This window comes from Pezoporus occidentalis, unplaced genomic scaffold (assembly GCF_034315485.1).
Source record: "Pezoporus occidentalis ecotype Australia unplaced genomic scaffold, CSIRO_AGI_Poc_V1 ctg174, whole genome shotgun sequence".
NCBI lineage: Eukaryota > Metazoa > Chordata > Aves > Psittaciformes > Psittacidae > Pezoporus > Pezoporus occidentalis.
The window spans coordinates 19237-43167 of NW_026913576.1; the positions used below are offsets into that span (position 1 = coordinate 19237).

The following is a 23931-nucleotide window of genomic DNA, read 5'->3' on the forward strand; positions in this document are numbered from 1 at the left end:
TACTTTCTCTTAACTCTGATTATACTGCGTGCTTTGGTATGATTTCTGAGTGTGCGAAGGCCATGCTTTCTTCAGGCTGCATTGCTCAAACACACACATTTTGTAGCTTCCCCAAAGCTATTGTGTGTGTGGAATCATCCCCTAGAAACTACTGAAATCTGTATAACATAACCTGAGTGGGTACGTGCCCTTAGCTCCTTGTTACACAAATGGATTTGAGAATGTTGCATGGTTCCTGTAGTTGTGCTTGTTGCAGTCCTGCTACCCCGCAACCTGTCCCATGTGAACATGCTGCTGCTTAGGGAGAGACAGAACACCGGTCATGATGGCTCTGCTGTTTGTGGGGATGAGAAGCAAAAGCTTTTATGCAGTTGTAGACAAGGCTGGCCGTGGGGGTGCGTTGAATGTGCCATCAATGTTACCAAGGTGAGTTGAAGACCATCGTGGTGTTGCCACAGTGCATGTTTTTTGGGAGCATCTCCATATTGTGGAGAGCTCATTTCACCAACCAGAAATCAGTGTGCTGTCTTTCTTTACCTCAGCTGAACCTTTCCACACATGAGAGACGTTTGTAGCGAAACCTTGCTTTGTGCATGGAATTTGTTTTTCGAAGTGCAGCATGAAAGATTTGGTTTATCTGCATAGAGCATGCTTGTTTGAGCAGTTGCTTTCCACAGTGCAGTGCTTGTAGATTAAAATTCTTTCTGTTGTGGTTGTGCCAGTTCAATTCCTTCAGCAGTGAGGCTGTTCTGCTGGTGTATTGCAGTAAGGTGCCAGGGTGCACTAGTGAGAGAGAAGTTTTTTTCCATTCTGCTGATGTGTCGTTTTTGTAGATTTGAAATGGAATGATGACTTTTTATAACCGTTTCTTAAAGATACCCTGAAGACTAGAATGACAGTCCCTGCTTCAGTGTATATTTTATTTCACCTTTAAAACTGCTTTTAATGCTTGAGTTTACACTTGGAAATCAAATGCTTTGCAATGAAACTAGAAGTGACGGTGTTGTATACATGGAATATCCCTTCTATGGTGGTATGTTTTACTGTCTGTGACATGCGATCACACAAGCTCAACAGTACACCGCTGACTGGACGTATTTACTGTAATGTTCTACCTAAGGAAATACGGTCTAGTGATGAGCAGGCTAGGCGAGGACTTAAAACCCATAGGTTCAGTTTCTGGTTCTGCTACACAGTTCTGAGTTTGGGGTAAAATTCAATACCTTACACTGAATGTTTTTCATATTATTCATTAATAATAACTCTAATTATTCATTACTATGAGTTAGACACAAAAATGCCATTGTTGTGTTGTGTTCTCTTTATGTCAGTTCTACTTCCTTATCTAATGGAGATGTATTGTAGACAGATGCTGTATTCTGCTATTGATCCATAGGGAGACAATAGATGCTTTGTGCTAAAACTGACCACAGGATTTGAACCTTGTCTTTTGTTTGTTTGTGTGTCTGTTTTTAAGTGACCATTCTCAGAGCAATCAATAGTTGTGCTACTTACTATGAGCACCTTTGCTCATAGTATTTATGCTATTAAAGGTCATACAAATCATCACCGAGGTCAGGCTACATGCTGCTTTGGACTCCAGTTCTGTCTTCTTAAGAGAGGAAATACCCCAACTAAGGTATGGTCAGCAGCTAAGGCATTAGAGAAGAGCAGCATGCATAGACTTGCATCCAGATGTTAAATGCTGTACTTAGAAGAAAGGGTCTATTTTTCCTTCCAAACTTCAAGGTGGAAATTTGTGATTTAAGGCATTTTATTGTGGTGAGTGTTAGAGTGACTAGCACTCACTCTAAAACTCCCACTTCTGCAGAGTGGAGAGAAGAGATGCTTCTATTGAGTGGGTGCAATGCAGAACCAGCCAGTTTTACTCTGGCTTCATTCAACTTTGTCAAATTTGCATTTGAAGTATCTGAACAATTCAAAGGGTAACTGCCTGAGCAAAATCTTGCTTAAGATAGCTATTGGGAACACTAAAAAATGTTTTGGGGTCTATGGGGCACACCAGTGCTTCCTAAAACAGCGTAGTGGCCTCAGGGACACCCTCAGACTCATCTGCACTAAACCTCTGGGAGGCATGAATCGGCTCGGTTCCATGGGCAGCTTGGATTTATGTTCAAGTCCCCTGATTTATGCCCAGTGGTGTCTGTCCCTCTGCATCTGCTGACAGCACAGATGCTCTGGTTTCCCTTTTAATACAGGATATTGTGACTGAGCTCTGTAAATGTCTGGAAGAAGGGGAGGCAGTGGTGGGACTTTTGAGGAGACCTGCAAATGGGGCTTGTTTTACACTGTACCCATAACCTTCACCATGTCCACTTGTTAGTGAAACACTCTTGTCATTAATGGATGTTTCGTAGGAAATGTTAGTCTTCATTGCGATGTGCACAGAGCTCATAGTCTTTCACATCCATACTCTGGTTCCCGGATCACGATGGTCAAGGCTTGGACCTCACCAGCAACAGAAGGCAAACCAGGAGTGGCCTTGGCTTCTCTCTCCCACAGGTTTTTTTTTCCTCAGTTTTCTGGTTTAAGATTTAAACAGGAAGAATTTAAGTAATTAAAGTGATTAAACTTACGCTTTTGATACTGCTTGTATTGTTTTCCTTTGTGTTGTCAGTGATGCTTCTTGTGTACTTGGGAGGATGTCCTGTGTGTTCACAGTCCTTTCTGCTTCTCTTGTCTTTTGTTGCTTGGAAGCCTCCTACATGCAGCTAGGCTCATCTTGTGCAGTTTGGTGAGTGCATTGCTTAACATGTGAAGAAAATGCTACGGCAGGTGGAAAACTTAACATACAGGCACAGTGAGAAGTGAAGCCCATGAATATCTGCTTGGTGTGTCTGGTGCTTGATTAGCAAAACCCCCAAGTGAAACTTTATCTTCAGGCAGATTGCAAAGACATAGTGACATCACTGGGTCCTACACATGCTCTTGAAGTTACATAAATGCTTATACTGGGGGGTTGGAACTAGGTGATCTTAAGGTCCTTTCCAACCCTAATCGCTTTATGTTTCTATATACTTTGTGAATAGAAATGGCTTATTGAGCTGGAGCCAGTGTGAGGAATTTTGGGGCTCCCGCTGTTCTGCTTACAGTATTTTGCAGGAGAGTTTAAGGCTGTAGAATTACACCAACTGGATCCACAGAACAATCTGCTCCTGTTCCCATGAACTCCAAATTATTTTCCTTCTCACATGCAAAGTTGTACCAAGAGCTGTGTTTAAAACCCATCTGTCGTCCATATTATATCAATTGGAAGAAAAAATTTTAGACTTCTAAAATATTCTGGTTATGTGTTCTATCCTGCTGTCATCTATCTTTCAACTACAGTCCATTTCTTGTAGTTGCACTTAACTTCTAGCTGTTCAAATCTTTTCCCTCCCACCAGCAGATGAAACTCTGAGTTGCCTAAATTGCAAAAGCGGAAGCAGAATGCTACAAACTGGTAGTGGAAAGAAATGACCGCTTTTGGAAAAGGATGCTTTTGATAGTATAAAATAAATAAATTAATATAGTAGTTTTTTCATACCAGATGTGGGGAAAAAGTAATAAATCACTTTCAAAGTTGTTTAGTCGTATTTTTCATTACACAGTATGTTTGAAGTATCATTAGTATCTGCATGTTTTTAATGTAATTTGTGACACAAGTATGTGACGTGTAACAAAATATAGCAATTTAAAAAAAATATTTTTACAGCAAAATAAGATTATTATTCCAGTGCTGCTGGTTATAACTCACCTGATAATGATCACACTCTTCTGTGTTGCAGTGGCAGCAGCATGAGCATATTTCTTGGCAGATGCAGAGCTTTTCCACAGGGCTGTACTGAAGTTCATCTGTCTTGTTTATTTTATTGTTACATTTTAGTAAAGCAGCCAGTTGTGACAGAACCAGAGACAATACTGTATCATTTCAGGTTTACAAGGTTTTCGTTGCAATTGCAGTGAGTACTCGAGGGGGGTGTATATTTATGTCTATTACAAGTTTGTGGCTTTTCTCCCACTGTTTTCAAAGCAGTAGCTTCTCATTAAGGGCTTCAGGATTTCTGAAACACTGCACTGTGTCCTTCCTGGAAAACTCCATGGGAGACACTCAGGTGATGGGAGCTTTGTAACCTTCTCCCGGTGAGATATAGATCACAAACTCAAGCTGTCCATCTCATGATGTTAGGTAGCCAGGCCAAAGACCTCCGTTCATGAGCAACTCAGTGCTGACACCTGTTTCTGTTCCTCATGAAACTCCAGTAAGGATCCTTGCTCAGTGTGGGAGCAGCATCTGTCAGCAGTTGGCCAGTCTTGTTCAGTTGTTCCCCAGTATGAAGATCACAAAAGCCTTCACCATGTGTGGTGCTAAATAACTCATTTCACCAGGACTTCTGTTTCCACTACCTAAACCCTAGACTTTTATCCCAATTTCTCTTCCAACAATTTAGTATTTCTAAAGATTCCTTAAAATCTTGGTGGTCCTTGGTGTGGGAGCATTTGGCAGGAGCCATTCCTTAACAGATTAGTGTGTGGCTCAAGAGAATCCCGTTGATGTCCATTCCAATTCCCAATCTTACAGGCATCTCTGACATGGACGGTTTCTTCCCAGAGAAAGATCTTGAGGACAAGATTTGGGCTAGGGATAATCCCACAGAGGATGACTGACAGATTTCAGACTTCAGCAAGGGAATAACTAGCTCCTGAATTTAAACGCTTGGGTCAGAGGGCAGCACTGGTTTCCTCTGTTTGTCAGGATGTTAAGTAAGAGTAGTTCCATTTTAGATGAGGCGGTAAGAAAGACCCTTTTGGTGACGATGTTGGAATGTGGCATAGAGATGTCACAGACTTTTCTCTTGCAAATTTCAGTCTTGAACATTTGTGTGTGGAGAACTGTAACTCAGTGAACATCTTCACAACTCTTTCTTGGTGATACATATTTCTATTAAATGAGCTGTGTGTGCTGATTATTAATTTGTCCACTGAAAGTAAAGGAAGTCCCCTCTAAAGTTTGGAAGTATGCACAGGTTACTGGTTTTAGATGTATAATGAGTACTGGGTGTAGGATGAGTAGGCAACAAACCAATGTCTGCAGTAGTAGATTTTTTGCGGCAATCATATGAGACTGAGAAGAAACTGCATAGCGTATGTCCAGCATGGGGACATGGAAGCAGGCAGGGGCCGTGGGGAGGGCTGGGCACTTGTTCTGAAGCAGCTGTGTGCTGGGCAGCAAATCTCAGCTCCAGAAACAGCTTTAGCAGGGATATCTCACAGTCAGTGCTTTTGTATATCTGGACTTACTGTCATTCAAATTCTGGTCAAAGATGGAAGAGTGGTGGGACAGGAGGTTGGAGAGGCATTGCTGTGAGGCAGTGGTACATGTGTGTATTTGGGAACTTTCCCACTTCCCTGGTTTTCTACTTCTTCAGTGCTGCACCCAACGGAAGCACTGGAAAATGCCTCAAAGTTTTCAACATGCAGTAAAAATCATGGACGCCAGCTTCCTGCTAAGTGCCTGTCTTTTGGATGTAGTCCCTGGCTATGTTTGTGCTGTTGTGTAATAGGAGGCAAAGATCCGGCCCCTGAACTGATGGCCAGGTCACACTGGCCAGGTCATATCTGTGCTGCTGAGAAAGCCCTCTTGACAGCAGGCTTGTCTGTCAAGACAAGGTGTTCGGAGTGGTTCAGGAACGTGCAGAAGACAAGCTAATTGAGCAGTGTGCTGTGGTGCTAAAACTTGCTTCCTTTTCCACTTTTATTTAGGATCTGGGTTCACCTGTAGTTGTGAATTTCAGCTTTCAGCAGTTTTGCGTCTCTGTACATCTATTTTACCTGCAGATTCTGTGCTGTCTTAGGAATCAGCATGGAAGGTTTTTCCCTTAATGTGGACACTGACCATCTCTGGTCTGTTTCAGCACAAGTTGAAATTGGAATGAGCTTCTGGCAACTGAGTGCTTTTGAGATTGCTACCTCTTTGTTAAATGTCTTGAGAGAAATTATTAGGGGAAGACAGACAGACAGAGGCGTGACATTTCAAACACTCTGGACTGCAAGTTTTTTTACATAGGAAACAAGGATACAAAAGAGGTCTTGGGAGGAAGACAGAATGTGCTCCTTTGAGAATACTTTTCAGATAGGAAGCTGCGTGAAAATAGTAAAATGCTGGTATTGTGTGACATAAGTGATTTTTTTTTTATTTTGGTGACTATTATTTTCCCAGTAGTAATGTCTAAAGGCTTCGGTGAAGATGCAGGCTTCTTTATGTCTTCAGACACGTTGAATTTACAATGTATGTATGTATCTGATAGATGAAGAGAGGAAAGAAATGTTATCATGAGGATCAGGGGCAAAGACAGATTGTGAGATGCCCTCCATGGTCCCATATGAAATCTGTGGCAGCTAAAAGCTCAATCTGTTTCTCGAGTCCTGTGAGTTGATAGCACCATACACCGCTTAGCAGCATAGAGGTCAATCCAGCAACGCTGCGTGAGCCTTTAGCTCCATGATAAACTTTCAGCAAACCCTTTTCCAGTGAGGCTTTTGACACATTTAAAGTTTATTGCATGTACCTTTGTGTTGCAGTTCAGGCCTAAATTTGTTTTATTCTGAAGTTTAAAGATCCTGTCTGACAAAAAGGACATTAATTTTTGGAAAGATTTATAGAATAATGTCGGATGCTGCTATTTAAAAAAAATGTTGCTGCCTTGCAAAAGTGAATTTCTTGTTTCTTTGTCTAGTAACGTATTCAGAGCACTTGAGAGGAAGTTTTGGAATAAGGAGATTTCAGCCCTGGGGGAGTAGTATCCTGTGCTTTCGTTAGGTCATGTCAGGCCATTGTTTTGCTTTTCTTATCATAAAGATCTCCTGTCTTTATTTGTGCTCAGCTGTGGACTTGAGTTTCCTGGAGGAGAGTGAAATAATTAAGAATTAATACTACAAAATCATATGGTCTCTGTTTGTAGCTATGTTTGTTTAGTTGAAGGCCATTCTTATCTGTAGTTCCATATAGTAATAGGTGGTGTAGATACACACCAGTAGTAAGTAGCATCTTGTACCTCTGGTTCTCAGTATAGCTGAAAAGAAATATGATTATTGTCTGTAAGTATGAGAAAACATAGACTGGGAGATTCAGGGTCACTCATCAAATGGCTGGTAAAACTGGGGTCTTGATCGCTGCTGCTTTTCATCCCTAACTGCTAGCTGATGTTCTCAATGGCTTTGTCTCAATGGCTAGTGGTTTACACATTGGCAGGGTATGGGAAAGGGCATGTTTAATTTACAGCTCTAGATACAGCCGCTGAGGAAGACAGTTAGGTGCACAGGGTGGTTTATCAGTAGAAGTTGTCATTAAAGTAGGGTGATTAATGTGGTGCCAGAGAAGGGCATGTGGTGCGTTCTTGCTCTTAAAATCTGTGAACTGCTTCAAAAGGTCATGCAGCCTGAATGCGGTCTTGGTGAGGGGAGTCATGGGAGGAAGAGGGGCATTGCTAGCCTAGATGGAGAGTTTATATGGCTATGTGGTTGTGTCATGTGGTGGAGGAACACCTCCCTAATGACTAGCTAAATGACGGCTAAAGCATCTCTGTCTTGACTGGTAAATCTGGCTTGTTTCTGGTGTGGCAGAGCTGAGATATTTGTTAACATAAATGATGCGAGCAGTAGCTTTCCTAGTCACAGCCTGAGATGCATGTGCCTGCTTTGAAAATAAGAGAATTTCTGTCTGGCACTGATGGTGAGATGCCTCTCCTCAGAACTAAATTTGCTAAATAGAAGGAGGCATGAGAAGGCGAGGCTTGTTAAGTCTCATATGCATGGGACTTTCACTTTGAAAGGGGTTACTCCATTTCCTCCAAGTCTTCCTCAGGGAAACAATTTGGATTTCCTAAGCATGTTACCATTGATTCTTCAGTTGTCACTATCTGCCTCTAGATTGTGACTGTAGTTTCTGTCTACCTTATTTCCTGTCAGCTACTGCCACTCTGCTTGCAAGGTGCACTGTGATGCATGCCATGTAGAGAAGACAGCAGAAGTCTTGGTAGGTGCTGGTAGCAGAGGAGGGGTGTCATGGGTGAGCCCATGAAATGTGTAATGTTTGCAGCCCACCAGGTTAGCACAGAAACTGCCTCCTGCACAGAACTTGTTTCTCCAACTAAGGACCAACATGCTCCCTTACAAACAAAGATAAATAGATTTCACCTAGGGTATTGCAGTCTTTCCAGGAGACAGATCTGAGTGAGAGAAACTGGATAAAAAACTCCTGGCAGAGGTTATGATGAGGATCTCTTCTTCACAAACCAGAAGGAGATGAAGCTGCGCAGCCAATGAATAAATGTGCAGAATCTGAAACTCGCACTTCTGGCTCATCTATCACATACCATCCTTTTATAGTGTGAGATGAAATCATAGTCATAGAATCATAGAATGGTTTGAGTTGAAAGGAGGGACCTTAAGATCATCTTAAGAGCAGCCTTCTCTTCTCTAGGCTGAACAGCCCAAACTTTCTCAGCCTGTCTTCGTACAGGAGGTGCTCCAGTCCCCTGATCATCCTCGTGGCCCTCCTCTGGACTTGCTCCAACAGTTCCATGTCCTTTTTATGTTGAGGACACCAGAACTGCACACAATACTCCAGGTGCGGTCTCACGAGGGCAGAGTAGAGGGGCAGGATCACCTCCTTTGACCTGCTGGTTGCACTCCTTTTGATGCAGCCCAGGATACGGTTGGCTTTCTGGGCTGCGAGTGCACACTGCCAGCTCATGTTCTTTTTCTCATCAACCAACACTCTCTGCAGGGCTGCTCTGAATCTCTTCTCTGCCCAGTCTGTAGCTGTGCCTGGGATTGCTCCAACCCAGTTGGCATGGTTGAACTTCATGAGGTTGGCATTGGCTCACCTCCCAAGTGTGTCCAGGTCCCTCTGGGTGGCCAGCACCAACTTTAAGCTGCCCTTGTCAGATGTGCTGTTGCTGTGTGTCTCAGTGCATAGACGTAATCTCATCCTGGAAAACAGGATTTCACCTTCCACTTACCCTTCTGGAGACAGCTTGTGAGAACAACATGGTACCACAGACTAATCCTGCTTAATGTCAGTTGATTGAATTCATTTTTGAATATAGTACTAAGCCAATTTAATTCTTTCTGTCAGAGCCTGCAGGGACAGTTGTGACTCTTGGATGCGTTTCTGTCTCTGATTAGTGATCACATCTCTCTGTGCTTTTTTCGACCAACTCTCCCTCTTTCTTTTTTTGCTTGTCTCTCACCTGTACTTGGGATGTTAGGGAGCAGAATTTTTTATTTGCATGCTTTCATAGCCCTAGTGTCTATTCTTATATTTGACAACATATGCTGTTTAATGCCTTTTGTTCTCTGAAATGAAAGTTTTGTTCCTGCATCAGGAATAGCAATACACGTTATTGTGAGACACTCTTGGGTTTAGGTCTTGATTTTGGGGGTTGTTTCTCAAAAGTGTTGATCTTCAGAGGGATGGGTATTTGAGTGACCTTCTAGCTCTGAGCTCAAACACCCGCCTCTGGATGATCATTCACATCACAGTCCAAGTGCAACAGCCTCCAGTAATGTTTACTGTCTGTCACTCTCAATGTATTTTGTGATCACTAAATCCATGAAAATGAAGGGCAGAATTAAAAAAGGGATAAAATTAGTCAGAAAAATAAAGGTCAAAGCAGGTTGTAGTGTGGAAAAGAACAATGCACTTGATTAAGTAGTACTGGTGGGGTGTGTCATGTGAGAGAGAATCCAGTGAGTAGTTTTTGATTTCAGATGCCCTCTGTGCAGGTTATCAAAGAAAATAAAAGAAAAAAATACTGTTTTCCTGGGGATTTTAGTGCATTATTTTCTCTACAGCTCTGGCACATTCCTCAGTCCTGTGCGGCTTTGTGCCAGGGAGTGCCTCTGCTCTGCTGTTTCTACATTCCCTGTTGCTGTCAGATGGGAGATCGGTGTGCATCGCTGTGGAACTCCCTGCTGCAGCTTACCCCCTGTTTGCAGTTGTGGTTTTTTTTTTCTCTCATTCTCTTCCTGCTTCCCCTCCCACTGTTGATGGCTTATTTGTGTTCAGACATTAGAAGAATGGAATTGCTGTTATCAGCAATGTAATTCCTGGTTACTGAGAAACTACTGCTGGTGTTCCTTCCAAAGTATTGCTGGAGTGTATGGGGAGAAGTGGTTAGAGAAGAAGCTTGTATTGTAATTGTGCTTGTTCTGTATTCTTCCTTAATTCCTTAAATTTATTGAGAGGAAAGGAGGGGAAAGTTGTACTTGATCATTAATCACATTTTTTCCTTCATTTAGAAGATATTTTTCTGAGAGTTTATTCACAGCTATATTTTTTTTTTTAAATTAGAAGCTATAGTTTTTTTGGTAATATATAATAAAATATGTATCTAGGGAGTTTTTGAGGCTTAATACTTAGCCCTGATTTTAGTAAACAATTCAGTGCCTATATACAATCAATCTAAGTACTTGGTTTAGATACTTTGTCCGTTTTGTAAGTCCTTATTAATTTTTCAAATGAGAAAAGAGTATTTATTGAAGAATTGCCAAAATCCTGGTAAGTCCTAGAGCACAGCAGTGGTTTTATAGGCACATGTTTGCAAGGCCTCTTCAGCCCTGTTGAGAATATGCTGTGTACATTAATATGGATATTTATAATGCAGAATATTGCATATTTGCATCTTCAGTGTTGTACTTTGTTGTAAGGAAGGACTTTTTTGGGGTATGAGAGTAACTTATCTGTAGATTAGTATGTATAAATGCAGTTTTAGGATTGCCTTAAGACCAGTAGACACATTTTTGAGAAGTGATAGCACACCTACGTGTAAGCAAGTTGGCAGCAAAAATTACGTTTCTGCTTCCATTAATTTTTCTAACTGTGCCTAATTTTTGCATTTCCTTATAACATGGCTTGTGAAAATGAAGGTCTTAATTGATGGCACTGGAGATTACCACTAACCACAGACAATAAACAGTTTTGACAAGAACTGCGTGTCTTTTCTTACAGTTCTCTCTTTCTGTAGAGACTACATTGATTTGTATGGTTTAGTTCCTAGTCTTTCTCCCAGTGCTGGATCCCTAGTGTATTCCTGTCAACACTAGCTATTTCCGTAATTGCCAGAATCATGTACGTAAATACCTCCGATACTGTTTCCATTTTCAGATTTCACCACACCTTCCATGCTTCTGCTTCACCTTGGAAGACTTTGCCGTTGCCTTAAAGAGGCTCTTCTAGGACTTGCAATTTCTAAGTGTATTTTGGAGACTTTGGTGTTTTCTTCTCACCAAAGGAAAGTCTCTAGGAAGTCTCTGCCAGAAAGGTATCTGTGACAGACCTTGAAAATTGTCAGGCTCACGTGTAGTGTGGTTGACTCTTAATTAGTCCCTCCTGCTCCATCAGAAGTGTTTTCTTTTGAGCAGTTTTGGCTTTCTCCCACATGGTCTCTGAGATCCCTCCATCTCAACTGTGAGCAGAGAGGCAGTGAAGGCATGACTTGCGGCCTTGAAAATCTGCTTTGGACTGGTCAAGAAAGACTCAGTGAAAGAATCTGAGCAAAAGGGGTCAAATGGAGAATTAAAAACTCATTTCCAGCAGGGTACAGAGCAGCAGGAAGCCAGTGGTAGCTGGCTACCGAACTGAATTAGGTTTGAACTGATTCACAAGAGATGGAGGACTGTTTCACTTGGTTCCATGTGTCGCGATATATTTCAGTTCACAATGTAGCTACTTTGTGATCATTCTTTTTGATTTAGGACTTCCGGCATAGAGAGTTTATTTTCCAAGAGTACTGTTAGGAGGGAGCAAGAAAAATGTGAAGGAAAAATGTTTAAATAAACTATTCACCTGAAAAGTTCTGGTAGTTTTTTAGGAAGTAAATGAACTGATGCAAGGTAAATGATTAGATGTAGTCATTAGGGACACATTGAATAAATAACTCCAAAGAAATCTGCAACCAGAAAAAGAATGAGTTGCATGTCTTGCTGTATTTTCCTGTTGAAGACAGCTGGATATATTTAGCAGCATCCTTTTTTAGGGAGGTTGCTGCAAATGATTTTTCTGTGGGGGAAGATTCTCTTTAAGCCTTCAACAGGTTGAGAAAGAATTGTACTTGTAGGTAAACCAGAGTTATTAGGAAGCAAATTTAAGCAGCTCAATAGAATGCATCTAGCCAACACTCAGAAAAATGTCTGTTTTTAAGGAAATTACTTTATAACATTAAGCCTGGATCTGAAAAATTAGGGATATATGTTCTTTAAAAATTCTAAGTGTATTTTGCAAGTTAAAACTGTGCACCAAATCCCGATAACGCTGTCTCATTCTTTTGTACTGTCTATCTGGGAATGCAGATGCCTGGTCATCTTTTGGCATTTCTGAAAGCAAGGGCCTGGTGAGCCCTCTTCATGTGCTTTCTGGCAAAACTCCCCAGGCGGATTTGTGCTCTGAAGCCCCTGTGAGGTCAAAAGCGCTGCCAGTTTGGTGGTGTTTCAGCCACCCTGCAAGCTCCCACAGCCAGTCAATTCAGCTCGTGCTGGGTCCTCTGCCTGTCCAGGGCTGCAGCCCCGCCAGTGGCATTTGTCTGGTCCTCCTGATGCCAGCCAGCATGTGCAGTTACTTACTGGTAGCCCCAGGCTGGATTTACATACATCAGATCTCCATGAGTTTCCCGTTGAGCCTTCCATAGCTTGAGCAGTCAGAGGGGGCTGTGAGTGAAGAGGAAGGAGGCACTGCTGGGGTTACAGAGTGGAGGCAGGTGAGTGAATGAGATGGTGCCTCAGCCAGTCTGTTGCAGCTGGGAAGCATGGGAATCTCCCCAGCCCCAGCACAGAGCTAGAGGAGCTGCCCACCTGCCTGCCTGCTGGGGAGAATGGTGCTCTCCCCAGTGAAGGGGAGTGATGCTGAAAGCCTGGTGATTGAGCAGTGCCTTCACGCACTATTAGCGGTTGCTGCTCCACCGTCTTGCTTACTACTGCTGGATGCTGTGGCCCAGCAACTCACCTCAGCCTGCCATTTAACTATGGGCATACTGAAATATATATGTCCACTACTTTGTGCTGACTGTGTTTGCCAGCTTGTATTTATACTGTTTCAGAGCAGGCAAACATTAGGTATTACATATTAGCATCCTACTTACGGGAAGTGCACCCTTTACCGATAATTTTTTGGGTTGTTTTGTTTTGATCAGGGAGTATGTTCTTTACATACTTAATATAAATCTTTACATGGTTTTACACTTGTTGAAGACCAAGTAGAGAGCATAGACTTTGTCTGATGGCGACTTCTCATCACCATGGGTGTGTCTGTACATGTGTGTGTCTGGGTGTATTTATGAGTATCCTTCAAGTCATATTATTTACATTTTCAAAATAAAGAGAACCCAATTAATCTGCCTTTTGTATCAATAACTGTGTTTTGTTGCTTTATCCACACCCTCATGCATCACTGATGAGTCAATACAATTAACAAGCAAGAGTTTCTTAATTCTTGTTTCAAACACTTATTTACAGGGATATGTCATCCAAGCAAGTTTTTTTTGTTTAATGCTGTAGGCTTTTAGGTTGCTTGAACCTGTGTTTGTTCCAATCAGTTGTGATTTTACTATTTGTTTTAGGAAGAAAAATCCTCTTCAGCTCTTAAATCGGAAAGTTTGCTTGTTTGCTACCATGTGTCTTGTCATTGGAGACAATGCTGCCAGTACAAGCTCATTTTCCGTATCTGCACTGGCTGCCTACGGCATATATCAAACCTAGTTGTCATTGCTTTGATAGCATGCCTGAAATTTGGTCTGGGGCAGTGGGCCTTTTGTTTGGCTATAGCAGGACATTTTTTACTTGCCATCATGAACAGCAAAATGTTTTCCGTAAGCCTGGGAAAGGCACAGACCTGTTAATGCAGAGAAGGAATGCGTGAAAACACACAAATGTATTAGCAGAGCTTGATGTAAACCTCTGAACATGATGAACTTACTATCTGGATTTGTTATGCTTGCAGGTGGGCCCCTCTTCTGATATGTGATCTACAGGGAGCTGCTCTGAATCGTACGATGACAATGTTATCACTGCCACATCTCTGGGAACCAGTTATTCATAAGTATACGGTATGTGAATGTCTGCATCTTACATTAACCATTGCTTGTTGGAACAACGCAGAAACAATAATGTGAAGGTGCTAAAAGTCACTGAAGTAAATGTTAAGCCACATGTATAATCAGTTACACCGAGCTGTTCCAGCAGATGTTTATCTACTAGGCCTGGTCTATATGCAGAATAGTGAGCTGTTTTAACTTGACAATGTATTTATTCACAGACACTGGTAGAAACATTCCACCAATATTTCCTTTGGATGAAGTTATACTGGTACAGTGGCGATATGTAGATATTCAGACTGTTACTCTTTTCCTCAAGCGGGGGGTGGGGGGGGTGGGGGTGGTAACAGTAGCAGGAAGGTTCTGTACTTTGACTGTATTGCTGCACATAAAGCAGTACTATTTTTGCATTTAGAAAAGGTCTTTAATTGCTTTTCTCCTTCATTCCATTTTCAATTTCTGGTCAATCTAAATTAGATTAATTTCACACACCAGTGAATCCCTAAAGAAGTGTAAATTAACTCCATTTTACCAAACTCAGCCAGATGATGGCAGTTATTTCCTTGATGCTTAGCTTTACATCACCCACCATCTTTGACCAAGATTTCAATAGGAATTAAATCCATATATTGAGCCTTTTTTCCCTCATCCTGAATAAGGAATTGGAGACTGAAACCTAGATCTAGTGAAGGGAGGCTATTTAATTTCTGGGCTACAAGGCCAGAAATGTAAGGTCACTGTAGCTGGAATGTTTTTCTCTTCTACTGTTCTGGCTTGAAACTGTTAACACACTCAGGTCCTGTAAAACCATGAGCAAACTGGTTTTATGAGAGTGGTTACATCATTGTTTTATGTTCTGAAGCAGTTCATAGCACACCACATAACTGTTTGCATAGAGCATCTTCATCTGATTTATAGCCCCACTGCAGCTCCCACCGAAGCTGGTGGAAAAATGTTTCTTCTTGCTGATGGGAGTTGAATTGTACTGTCTGTAACACCTGAGACTTTTGTTTAAGTAGGGTTCCCTGCATGGAATTTTTTCTTGCTGATCAACCACTTTGTAGAGATTAAGTGTTGCAGATACAAGTGTAAAACAGAATTACAAGGAAATGGATTCCTCAGATAAGCTAGAAGAGGATTCAATTATTGAAAATGCTCGTCTAGCTTCAGAAGTTATAAAGTGATGAGGAGACATGAGTGTTTGCTCCAAACATATATATCTGTTTAACGTGCTGTATTTATATATGTATTTGGAAGACAATATTTGTTGTAAATGATTTGCTGCTACATCAGTAATGTGAGAGTTAGGAAAGGAAGATGAAAGTCTTACAGGGAGCAGAAAGGGAAAGGTCATGCTTTAGCAATCAATTCAGTGTATTTTGGGAGGGTAGTTCACAACTCAGGTAACTTGTGTGCTAAATGGTGAGGAGGTTTCCAAATCTGGCTGGTCTCTGGGTTGGTTCAAAGAGAACCTCCTGCAGGCGATAATCTCCCACTGAAGTGAGCAAGCATTCATCCTGCTTTGCTGGGCTGGCCTGTGCAGCCACCCTCAGTAACTGCTGCTGGCCAAATACCATTAACATTACCTTTTGCAGACTTCTCTGCGTTTGTTCCGATGTCTCCTCTATCCGTGTCTAAGCACCTTTTCAGGAAGGCTGTACAAACAATGATGATCTCTGTTGCTCGTGTTCTTGTGAGTGGATGAATTTTTAAACATTCAGAATTGTTTTTGATGCACATTTTTGTAAATAAGTAGGTTTGGTGTGCGCGTGAGCACTGGTAATGGAAAGCTGGTTTGAAGAGTTTTGTGTTCGGCAGGGGCAGAGGTCTGGAAAGGACCCAGCAGGCCAGCTGGTCTGCCTTCCTGCCACCACAGCTATCTCGTCACAAAAAGCATGACTGCGTCTTGGTTGACATTTTCGCTTTTTGATGGAATGTGGCTTTTCGCCGGTGGAGGGGACCTGTCAGAGAGCCAAGCGCAGGTGGCAGGGAGAGGCGGTTGTTTGAGTGGTGACCCCTTGCAGCTCTCCGTGTTCCCTGGGCACAAAGAGCAAGCTGCCATCTCGCTGCCATGCTTTTAATGAGCTGTAGAGCAAGGGATAGTGTGTCTCACACTTTGTGAGGCTTCTTCTGATACACATTAATAACCTTCATGGATTTGCCCTCTACCCGAATCAAAATGAAATTTCGTTTGACTGCTGAACGCAGGAGTGAGAGGAAAGCAAAGGTTTTTGTGTTTGTTTTTCCTTTTGGGTGTTATTTTAGTTTTCCTCTTTTGCCAGTTCTCATACAGCATTGCAAACATTTCAGGAAACTAATCTGCAGGAGCACCGCTCATAAAGGCTCGTCCTGCTGGAGGAGGAGGCTCTGCTTATTACAGAAAAGCTTCAGAGGCAGTCACAGCTGAAAAGATTACACGCTTCCACAGGAAATTAAATTTGATGTAATATAGTGAAAAAATGACAAAATGGAAAGGGCATATATAATATATTTGTGTTTATTAAGTGGTAGAAAAATGAAAATTTGAGAGCCAACAAAGTGCTTGTCCTTTGGATATGGATACAAAATTCCCAACAGTTGTTTAAAAATTTGGCTCTCCGCTTTCCTCTGCCCTCTCTCGGTGCTGTTATCTCAGTGGGGAAAATCATTAACATCTTGTAAAATCATGTGAACTTTTGGGCATGTGAGATTATAAAATGTTTAAAACAAGTTTCAGAGCAGTCCTATGGAGTCTAGTTAGGTTGCATTCTTCAGCAGAAGGTGCATACGTGACACCAGACTGGGAATGAGAAGCAAGAGCTTCCTTCTTTGCTTTATCCTTCCACTTGGATGTGCAGTGCTGGCAGAGGAGGAAGCCTTGCTACCCTGTCTGCCTGCGCTCCTCTCCGAGGCATGGTGTGGTGCTTGCACTGGAAGTGGTGGGTGAAGTCCCATCCCTGCCCTAGCCACCAGCCTCTGGTGGCAGGTGCGATCAGGCTGGGGACCCACTGGGGGCCATTCAGGTGACACACGTGCAGAAGAGATCTGTTTTATTCCGAGGTCCTTGCAGCTTGTCTGAGGTGCAAGGAGATGATGCGTCCCCTCTTCTTCTCCAGCTCAGGGTCAGCGTAGGCACTGTGATGAGCTGGGCTTTCTCCCAGCCAGGTGCTTCATGGCAAAATGTAGGTTTTCTTTCAAAGGGGACAGTAATAACTTGCAGCGTTTTAATAATTTTTCCTATAAGATCTTGTTACCTGCAGTTGGAAAGAATAAGCAGGACTCAGGCAGATTTAACTTTATTAACCATCATAAATCCTTTCCCTTTTGACTGTAATCAGTCCCTGGAGTCTTTTTAATGCTTGTGACATTGCACTGGCCTTTCATCACAGCACAATATACATTTTCCTGTAACTAGAAAACTGATGGTGGGAGCCTTACGTAAACCTGAGGTAACGGATGCAGCAATGGGGATGTTCAACTGTCAGAGGGAGGAGGAGAGGGAGCTGATTCTGCCAGCGCAGCTTTTCCCTCTGCGGAGGGCAGGAGAGGGGACTTGAAGGCACAGGCGGCTGTGGGGTCTAGCGTGCACCCACTAGTGCCTGGGGACAGGGACTGGCTGTTTTGCTTTGGTCCAGACAGATAGAGAGACAGTGGTGCTGTTCTGTCTTCCGCTGGTGAGTGGGGGGATGCCGGGGGCCAAGCCCTGTCTCAGAAAGCCCATCTGTGAGCAGCCCTCAACCATGTCCCCAGGACAGTGAGCTGCCAGACCTCACTGGCAACCATCAGACTGACCCAGCCATTGGGAGCTGCTGGCCAGGAGGAGGTTGCTTGTGGCGCAGGGATCCGGCAAACCTGCTCTGATGGAGGTGAATGGATCTTTTCTGTGACAGGGACAGCACTAAAAGGAAGGAGTGTTACCAGGTGGTCGAGGGGCAGGCACCTAAGCAACAAACGCCACCTTCATAAAATAACTGCCTGGGTTATTGCCTCTCTGTCCAGCCTGCACACAAAATCCTCCGGAAAGCGAGAGGGGAATTCCCTGGTTGGTAGTCTGTCTGTCTCTCTGCTGTCCAGGAATTCATGGGATGGAGAAGGCATCCCAAGAATCTGCCCCCATATGCAGGGAAGCTAAATTCCCTCTTGTTTTTCCGTATACACAAGTCAGCAAGTTTCTTCAGCAAATGCTTTAATTTTAAGCTTAATACTATGCAAATATTTAACTTTGGACAAAAAAGCCTCAAGCTGGCTTCAGACCATGGAGTGGCTTCCAGCTGTTCCTGCAGGTACAGATCCAATGTTTACATACACGAATGAGTATTTGTTTATTTATTATGGTAATCTTTTTATAATGAACCTGGATATTTGTGTACCCTGGTATTGCTTTGTGTCGTGGTTTAAACCCAGTCAGGTAATTCGTTTGCTCACTTCCCCCCCTTTCTTGCCCTCCCCCTGCTCTCGGAGGGACGGAGAGGAGAATCGAAAAGAATGCAACTCCCACGGGTTGAGATAAGAACAGTTTAGTAACTAAGGTATAACACAAATCACTACTGCTACCACCAATGATAATAAAGGAAATAACAAGGGAAGAGAATACATCATCTCACCACCAGCCGACCGATAACTCGCCCCCCCAGCCCGACCAAGCTCTGACCAATACCTCCTCCAACCCCTCAGTCTCCCAGCCCTTCCGGCTAACTCCCAGTTACATCCTGGGCATGACGTGCTGTGGTATGGAATACCTCTTTGGTCAGTTTGGGTCAGGTGTCCTGTCTCTGCTTCCTCCTGGCTTCCCCTCCTCCCTGGCAGAGCATGAGGCTCACAAAGTCCTTGGCCAAACCAAAACATCGCTTGTTATCAGCTCTGTTCCCGAGCTGAAAGTCAAAACATTGCACTGCACCAGCTACCAAGAAGGGGAAAAATGACTGCTACTGCTGAACCCAGGACATTATCCACCCCTTATTCCATACCATTCACGTCATGCTCAGATCCCACATTTTCAATATACTCTTATCTTAGTGCATGGACCAGTCCCTATAAAGCTGCTGAGTCCATCTGGTCCATGATGTCAGGCTCCATCTCTTGTAACAGTCTTCCAGAGCAGGAGAGACTGTGTGCAGTGTTCACACTCGTGAATAACCTGGGCAATAGTGTCCATTGCTAAGTCCACCCCTCGATCATGAGTCCATCTCTGTGTTGCATCTCTGCTCTGCTGGCCTGAAGTGCATTGGGCCCACCAGGCTCAAAATAATTCACTGTCCCCTTCAGCAGTTTCTGCAGCTTGTTGCTGGGGACTCCATACAGCTGCCTTCCATCTCCAATGCTTCCAAAGCACTGGAGGGGCCCAGTGGACTAGATACTTGCCCATACTGTCCCATACACCCTGCCACTCCTGGCTGTCCAGCCTTGGGGAAAACCTCTTGGTCCCCCCATATCCTCGTCTAACCCCAGACAAGACCCAAACCTGACTCTGCTTAACTTTTGAGATCAGACAAAATGGTTGTGGGTAGAACACAGTGTGTGTGTGTGCCAACATGCTGATCCCCATCACAATCAGCAGGCAGGTCCCAAGGACACCCAAAGGCCATTCAAAACCTTCAGAACTCTCACACGATGCTGCTGTACTTGTCACTGGGGCTGGTGTAGCTGCTGTACTTGTCACTGGGGCTGGTGTAGCTGCTGTACTTGCTGGTGTAGCTGCTGTGCTTGCCGGCTCTCCCACCGCCAGCTTCTCTTTTCCTGAGTCCAGCTCTTCCTCCTCTGCCTTGCTGGGAAATGCTGCCTGGTCTCCTGCATCCTCCTGGGGCTCGGCGGGCGGCTTCCCGGAAATGCTCTCGGCCGTCTCAGGGCTGGGCTCGGCCGCGGGGCTGGGCTCCTCCGCGGGGCTCGGCTCTTCCGCGGGGCTCGGCTCGGCCGCGGGGCTCGGCTCCTCCGCCGCCTTCTCCCGCTGCTCGGTAGCCGCTTCCTTCTGCTCCTCGATCTCCCCGACCTCCTCCACCCGCAGCCGTCCCCTCTCTGCCTCCGGCCCCGCTCCCGCCGCCGCTTGGTCCCCGGGGCCGCTCTCCCGGGCCGCTTCGGCTGCCGCCGGCTCCCGGGGCCGCTCCCCCTCGGCTCCCCGCAGCCTCACGAAGATGGAGAGTAGGGTGAGGGCCAGGACGGTGAAGAGCAGCCGGACGGCCAGGTACAAGTCCACGGCCACGTCCGTCCCGCCCTGCTGCTGGAGCCCCCCCGTATTACAAGCCATTGCCATAAAGCACAGTGAGACAAGAACCTTAGCCCAGGCCCCATACTTGATAAACACTAACACAGCAAATACCGGCTCTACGTAAGTTACAACATTCTGAAGCTGTGAGATCAAGCGAAACAACTCTGAGAGCCAATAAATCAGCATTGTGACGAGTGACTATTAATCCAGTCAAATCTGTCGTTATCTCAACCCTTCGAGCCCCACGTTGGGCGCCAAAAAGAACTGTCGTGGTTTAAACCCAGTCAGGTAATTCGTTTGCTCACTTCCCCCCCTTTCTTGCCCTCCCCCTGCTCTCGGAGGGACGGAGAGGAGAATCGAAAAGAATGCAACTCCCACGGGTTGAGATAAGAACAGTTTAGTAACTAAGGTATAACACAAATCACTACTGCTACCACCAATGATAATAAAGGAAATAACAAGGGAAGAGAATACATCATCTCACCACCAGCCGACCGATAACTCGCCCCCCCAGCCCGACCAAGCTCTGACCAATACCTCCTCCAACCCCTCAGTCTCCCAGCCCTTCCGGCTAACTCCCAGTTACATCCTGGGCATGACGTGCTGTGGTATGGAATACCTCTTTGGTCAGTTTGGGTCAGGTGTCCTGTCTCTGCTTCCTCCTGGCTTCCCCTCCTCCCTGGCAGAGCATGAGGCTCACAAAGTCCTTGGCCAAACCAAAACATCGCTTGTTATCAGCTCTGTTCCCGAGCTGAAAGTCAAAACATTGCACTGCACCAGCTACCAAGAAGGGGAAAAATGACTGCTACTGCTGAACCCAGGACACTTTGAACATAAAAATCTCTGTATTTGCAATGTGTGTACAGCCATTTTCAGAAGCTTTGGCAAAAAACTCAGACCTGCTGAAAATAATCACTGTAGGCTGCATTTCTAGGTGATGGAGTTGTACCGACTAATGTTTTCTGTAACTGAAGTGTCCGGAGCTGTGCTCACCATCGAAAGCCCGTCAGCCTAGGTTATGTAAAAGAGGTGTGGAAAGATCCAGTGCCTGCTGCAGGAGCTTTACACTGTAATTTGTTTGGACAAATGGGTATAAAATCATATTCAGAAGGAGTGTCAAGAGCGTTAGTAATAAAGATTGTAACTAGGTTTCAAAAATCAGCTGGAGTGCTATCTTGATATATAATACTTTGCTATATCAACATATATTTCATATATGTATGTGTTCTCCAGCCCTCATCTCAGCTGCTGCATGCCTGCAAACAGCCACTTATTAGAAAGGAAAAGTCCATAGTCTTGTGGACCTTCTATAATGTCCTCAGTATGTGAGCTATTGACTTCATAAAGATGAGAATAGCTATGTCAAATGTGTTCCATTTGCATGTGGCAAGATGGAAAAAGCAAACTCTCTCTGAGGACGAGCAGACAAGAAAGACACCAAGTGCCTTAAGTACTAAAGGAGTTAATGCTATGCAGTGATTTTGCTTCTGTTATAGGAAGTGTAAGAACAGTATGCTTCCTGGCGTACATCTCCATCTAAACTGCAAAGGTTTCAATTCCATGGCAACACGAAGAGCCCGATTGTGCTGAAGGTGTATGTATTAATGCATTCAGAGTGAGGGGTTGGGAGTGAGCTGGGAAAAAATAAAACATGCCAAACGTTTCCCATTTATGTATTTATATACAAAGTAAAGCCTTTGTTCATAGAAAATCAGAACTGATATGAATACACCTCTGCACCCCCCTAATTCTTCCTGATTCTTTTTTACATGTTTTCTTCTCAGGCAAAAAGCAAACGAAGAGGCTGGGTTTGGTTGTTTTTTTTTATTTTTTATTCTATTTTATAGGACTGTGAGTGCAGCAGCACTTGAATGTTGCAAGAGGAATGCTATTAATTCCTGAGACTGTTGTATATATCCCTGGAGAGAATGACTGGAGGGGGAGTATTTTTTCCAAGATGTACTGCTTAACAGAGCAGAGAGAAGCAGAGTTTGAGGGGTTTTATTATTACTGTTTTCCTTGATCTTTTTGATCTGCCTTCTTTCTGCCTTTCTCAAAATCCACCTCAAGTTTCCCCCACCTCTCATGGCTGAGGAGCAGGAAACAAGATTGAGCTCTGTTTCCTGACATCCAAAGAAATATAAAAGTACAAGGAAACAGTGTATTTTGTTTTGCCAGCTGACTGGGATTCTCAGACCTGCACTGGGAAGGCACCTGCTCCCAGGCAGGGCAGGAGTCACCCCCTGGGCAATTGGCCTGGGAATAACCAAGAGCTGATCATTATATGAATTTTATTTGATCTGCTTGGTTGACTGTGTGAATGTAGGATGGGAGATTGTGACAAATGTATTTTGCTCTGGGTGAAGAACTGCCTAAGGTGAAGTTCAGTGTCAACACTGGTTCTGCCAGCTGTGCTGATGGGGAGATGAACTGCAGATTTCCAAAGTTTAAAGTCAGACTGGGCAGTGGGGGAACCTCCAGATGTTGGTATTTCTGAGGCTAACAGCAGTGCTAATCTGGTATAGTAAAGCTGACAGAAACTGGCAAGTTGAGCTGGATTTACAGCTGCTCTGCATTGCTGAAACAGGCAAAGGAGCCAGAATATATCAGTGGATCTGGCCTATAGATTTCAGCAAGGTTTCTCTGTTTAACTGGGAGAGAATATAGCTCTGCAGTTGGAAGTTGGTCAACTGCTCTCTTGCTGTGCCAGAAGGAATAAAATTCGTCTCTCTCTCTTATCTGTATCCTTTTCTTTTTTCTTTTTTTGACTAGCAACAGGATTTTTATTTTTTTTTCCCTTGAAAACAAGACTTGCTTTCATTGAAGTGGGAATCCTAACTTTGAGATTCTAGCTGGGGGAGATTTGTCCCTGTTCAGGAGACCAGTGCAACATGGGTAAATCTTTTCTAAGGAAATAAATGGAATTGAAATGATTAAATGACCCTGTCTTGGTATTCCACAAAGGGGTGGGTTTCACCCTCAAGGCAGCAGAACTGCAAAGAAAAAAGGTGTCATTTTTAATCAGCCACTTTCTGAGGGTGAGCAGCTCAGGTAAGCCTGAGCCACTTGCTAATGCTGCATTTGACGCTCTCCCAAATTCGTTGCCATTGTGGCTTCTAGTTTCTGCATATCCCCCAGAACAAAAAAACAGACATAGCTCATTAAATACTAGCATATGCTTCCCAAATTATGTGGCACCTTCATTTTCCTGACTTTTGACAAAGGGACTGTGCATACAACCCTGAATGAAGTGTAATACGGAGAGATGAAGAATTCCTCTGTAGGTGTTCCGACCTGGCATAACCCTCCAAACAGGAGAGTTGCTCTTTGCCAGCACCTTCCCAGTGGAGTACCTCATTCAGCTTGGCAGGAAGGATGAAGAGAAAGCACAAAGAGGAGCATCAAAGAAAGAAGGAGGAGAGAAATCAAGGACAGGAAGAGTGAGGAAACAGAGCAAAGGCAGAAGGGCGAGCAGAGAAACAACAGGGGGCTGGGAAGAGCACAACACAGGAAAGAGATGATGCTCTGGTCCCTATGAGGGAAAAGTTGTTTTTCAGATGTAGTGTAGACCAAAAAAAAAAAAAAAAAAAGTAAGGGCAGAGAATTAAAATGCATGAAGTGGGAAAGGAGGATATCACAGTGATGAGGGAGTGGGAATGC

General features: G+C 43.9%; 1 protein-coding gene across 8 annotated transcripts in view; it reads left to right on the forward strand.

Moving 5' to 3' along the window:
- Nucleotides 1-23931, forward strand: part of HIVEP2 (HIVEP zinc finger 2) — a 140550-nt gene that overhangs the window by 19230 nt on the left and 97389 nt on the right. For 4 of the 8 annotated variants that reach the window (XM_062614259.1, XM_062614258.1, XM_062614263.1 and 1 more), the window contains exon 1: nt 13855-14102. The gene's annotated coding sequence lies outside the window, so the exon portion shown is untranslated. Of the gene's footprint in view, nt 1-837; nt 1640-13854; nt 14103-23931 lie in introns of those variants that run through there. The other 4 variants (XM_062614256.1, XM_062614255.1, XM_062614262.1 and 1 more) reach the window with 2 other exon arrangements.